This window comes from Orycteropus afer, unplaced genomic scaffold (assembly GCF_000298275.1).
Source record: "Orycteropus afer afer isolate SDZICR_OR568_19922 unplaced genomic scaffold, OryAfe1.0 scaffold00276, whole genome shotgun sequence".
NCBI lineage: Eukaryota > Metazoa > Chordata > Mammalia > Tubulidentata > Orycteropodidae > Orycteropus > Orycteropus afer.
The window spans coordinates 3,158,214-3,163,080 of NW_006921863.1; positions in this window are offsets into that span (position 1 = coordinate 3,158,214).

Sequence of the window (4,867 nt, forward strand, 5' to 3'; positions counted from 1 at the left end):
GGAAGGAAGGTTGGGCAATCCTACTTCCGTAGTGATACTGCCTCGGAAACCCAAGGAGGGGTCGCTATGAGTCGGGTTTGACTCACCGGCACGTAACAACAACAACAACAATCCTAAAAACAACTGATAAAACTGAGGCAAAGAGATAAAATAATTTGTTCACAGTAATGCAACCAAGTGGGATTTGAACTTACACGCACTTTGACTCCGAAGAACACACTTGATCTCATGCCATCCTGTTTTCATTGTTGTGGCTAGGTGCCATAGAGTCGGCTCTGACTCAGAGCGACCCTATGGACAACATGAAACACTGCCTGGTCATGCACCAATCTCTAATCCTTACTGTACCTGAGCTCATCATGCAACCACTGTGTCAGCCCATCTCATTGAGGGTTTTCCCTGTTTTTGCTGACCCTCCGCTCTACCAAGTATAATATCCTCCTTCAGGGAATGGTCCCTTCTGACAACAAGACCAAAGTAGGTGAGACAAAGTCTGGCCATTCTCACATCCATGGAGCAATCTGGCTGTACTTTTTCCAGGACAGATTTGTTCATTCTTGTTGCAGTCCATGGTATTTTCAGTATTCTTCGTCAACAGCACAATTCAAGCACATCAGCTCTTCATCAGTCTCTTTATACATTATCCAGCTTTCACATACATATGAGGTGACTGAAAATACCCACAGCTTGGGTGTTCTTAGTCTTCAAAGAGACATCTTTGCTCTTCAGCACTTTCAAGGAGTCTTTTACAGCAGATTTGCCCAGTGCAATAGATCGTCTGATATGTTGACTGCTGCTTCCATGGGTGTTGATTGTGGAATCTGAAATCTTTGACAACTTCAGTCTTTTCTCCATTTTTCATGATGCTGCTTATTGATCCATCTGTGAGGATTTTTGTTTTTCTTATGTTGCGGTGTAATGCATGCTGCAGACTCAGATCTGAGTCATAACGACCCCTCCTTGGATTTCCGAGGCAATATCACTATAGAAGTAGATTGTCCATTCTTCCTTCTGAGGTTGCTGGTTCCACCAGACTAATGGTAAGCAGTCAAATGCCTTGGGCACTACACCACCAGAGCTCCTTTATGTTGATGTGTAATCCATACTGCAGACTATAGTCTTCAATCTTTATCGGTATGTGCTTCAAGTCATCCTCACTTTCAGCAAACAGAGTTGTGTCATGTGTGTATCGCAGGTTATTAATGACTTTTCCTCCAATCCTCATGCTGCATTCTTCTTCATATAGTCCACCTTCTGGATTATTTGCTCAGCGTACAGATTGAATAAGTATGGTTAAAAGATACAACGCTTATGCACTCCCTTCCTGATTTTACACCATGCAGTATCTCCTTATTCTGTTTGAATGACAGCCTCTTGGTCTGTATACATGTTCCTCATGAGCACAATTAAGTGTTCTGGAATTCCCATTCTTCTCAGTGTTACTCATAATTTGGTATGATCCACACAGTCATATGCTTTTGCATAGTAATAAAACACAAGTAAATATCTTTCTGGGTTTCTTTGCTTTCAGCCAAGATCCATCTGACATCAGCAATATCTTGTTCCACGTCCTCTTCTGAATCCAGCTTGCATTTCTGAAGGTTCCCTGTCAATATACTACTGCAGTCACTTTTTAATTATCTTCAGCAAAATTTTACTTATGTGTGATATTAATGCCATTAATAATTTCTGCATTCTCTTTCACATTTTGTGGGATCACTTTCTTTTGGAATGGGTATAAGTATAGAACTCTTCCAGTTGGCCAGGTAGCTGTCTTCTAAATTTCTTGGCATAGATGAGTAAGTGCTTCTAGCGCAGCATCCATTTATTGAAATATCTCAGTGGGTATTCCATCAATTCCTGGACCTTTGTTTTTTGCCATTTCCTCAGTAAAATTGCAACTTCTTCCTTCAGTACCATTGGTTCTTGATCACGTTCTACCTCCTGAAATAGATGAACATTCACCAATTCCTTTTGGTATAGTAACTCTCTTTTCCTTCCATCTTCTTTTAATGCTTATTATATGAATATTTTGCCCATAGAATCTTTCAGTGTTGGAATGCAAGACTTGAATTTTTTCTTCAGTTCTTTCAGCTTGAGTAATGCTGAGTGTGTTCTTCCCTTTTGTCTTCCTAATGCCAGATCTTTTCATGCTTTATTATAATAATTGAGTTTGTCTTCTCAAGCTGCTCTTTGAAATCTTTTGTTCAGCTCCTTTATCTTGTCATTTCTTCCATTTGCTTTAGCTATTCTCCATTCAAGAACAAGTTTCAGAGTCTCTTCTGACATCTATTTTGGTCTTTTCTTCCTTTCCTGTCTTTTTAATGGCCTTTTGTGTTCTTTATGTATGATGTTCTTGATATCATCCCACAATTCATCTGCTTTTCACTCATTTTTGTTCAATGTGTCAAATCCGTTCTTCAGATGGTCTGTTAATTCAGGTGGTGTATAATCAAGGTCGTATTTTGGCTCTCGTGGACTTGCTTTAATTCTCTTTAGCTGCAACTTAAATTTGCATATGAGCTCTTGGCCCTGTTTTGGCTGAAACATGCCATCACATATCTCTTTAACTCTTTAATACTAGTTTATATTACTTTTCAGGAGTGTATATGAGTTTTGTTCTTTATTCCTATAAAAAAATTGTATTATCTGCCCATTGTATTTAACCTGTACTAAGAGTCTTTTAAAAGGAATCTGATGGTGCTGTGGTTAAAAGCATTGGCCTGCTAACTGGAAGGTCAGCAGTTTGAACCCACTAGCCTCTACAGGAAGAAGATAATGCAGTCTGCTTCCATAAATATTTACAGCCTTGGAAACCCTATCGGGCAGCTCTGCTCTCTATTATAGGGGTGCTATGAGTCAGAATTGACTCATCAGCTTGAGGTTTTGTTTTGTTTTTTGGTTGGTTTGTTTGGTTTTTGTTTTATTCCAAAGGTGATTCCACAGAATGTGAAAATTATCAAACAGTATCATTGATAGCACATGCAAGGAAAATCTTAATGAAAATAAATCCAAAATGATTGCAGCAATACACTGACAGAGAACTTTTCAGGAATGCAAGCTGGATTCAAAAGGGGATGTAGAACAAGGGCTATCATTGCTGACAAAGAATACCAGAAAGATGTTTACTTGTGTTTACTGCAAAAGCATTTTGTTGTGTGGATCATAACAAATTATGGGTAATATTGAGAAGAATGGAAATTCCAGAACACTTAATTGTTCTCATAGGACCATGTACATAGATCAGGAGGCTGTTGTTCGAATACAACAAGGGGATACTGCATGGTTTAAAATAAAGAAGGGAGTGTGTCAGGGTTGTATCTTTTCACCATACTTATTCAATCTGTATACTGACCAAATAATCCAAGAAGCTTGACTATATGAAGAGGAACATGGGATCAGGGTTGGAGGAAGAATCATTAACAACCTGAGATACACTGATGATACAACTTTGCTTGCTGAAAGTGAGGATGACTTGAAGCATATTGATGAACATTGAAGACTACAGTCTACAGTATGAATTGTTGTTATTGTTGGTGTTAGGTGCATCGAATCATCTCTGACTCATAGTGACCCTATGCACAGCAGAACAAAACACTACCCAGTCCTGCGCCAGCTTCACGATCCTTGCTATACTTGAGCCCATTGCTGCAGCCACTGTGTCAATCCATCTCGTTGACAGCCTTCCCCTCTTTCATTGACCCTCCACCTTACCAAGCATGACATCCTTCTCCAGGGAATGGTCCCTTCTGACAGCATGATCAAAGTAGGTGAGATGAAGTCTGCCCATTCTCACTTCCAAGAAGCATTCTGGCTGCACTTCCTCCAGGACAGATTTGTTAGTTCTTTTAGCAGCCATGGCACTTTCAGCATTCTTTGCCAGCACCACAGCTCAAAAGCATCAATTCTTCTTCAGTCTTCCTTATTTATTGTTCAGCTTTCACATGCATATGAGGTTATTGAAAAGACCATGGCTTGTGTCAGGAACACCTTAGTCCTCAAGGAGACATCTTTGCTCCCGAACACTTGAAAGAGGTCCTTTGTAGCCACCTTGCTCAGTGCTATACATACATACTTGATGTCCTGACTGCTGTTTCCATTGGCATTGATTGTACAATTAAGCAATGTGAAGTCTTTGACAATGTCAATCTTTTCTCCATTTATTGTGATGGTGCTTATAGGTCCAGTTGTGAGGATTTTTTTTTTTCCTTTATATTGAGATGTAATCCATACTACAGAGTGTATTCCTCATTCTTCATCAGTATGTGCTTCAAGTCATCCTCACTTTCAGCAAGGAAAGTTTTGTCATCAGCACATCGCTGATTGTGGGATCCTTCTATCCTGATGCCACATTCTTCTTCATATAGTCTAGCTTCTAAAATTATTTGCTCAGCATATAAATTGAATAAGTATGATGAAAGGATACAACCCTGATGCACTCCCTTCTTGATTTTAAACCATGCAATGTCCCCTTGTTCTATTCAAACTACAGCCACCTGCTCTATGTACAGGTTCCTCATGAGTACAATTAAGTGCTCTGGAATTCCCTTTCTTCTCAATGTTTTCCATAGTTTGTTATGATCCACACAATCAAATGCTTTTGTGTAGTCAAAACAAAAGTAAACATCTTTCTGGTGGTCTTTCCTTTCAGCCAAGATCCATATGACATCAGCAATGATATCCCTTGTTCCACATCCTCTTCTGAATCCAGCTTGCACCTCTGGGAGTTCTCTGTCAATAGACTGCTGCAACCATTTTTGAATTATCTTCAGTAAGATTTTACTTGCATGCAATATTAATGATATTGTTCAATAATTTCCACATTCTGTAGGATCACCTTTCTTTGGAATGGGTACAAATATGGATC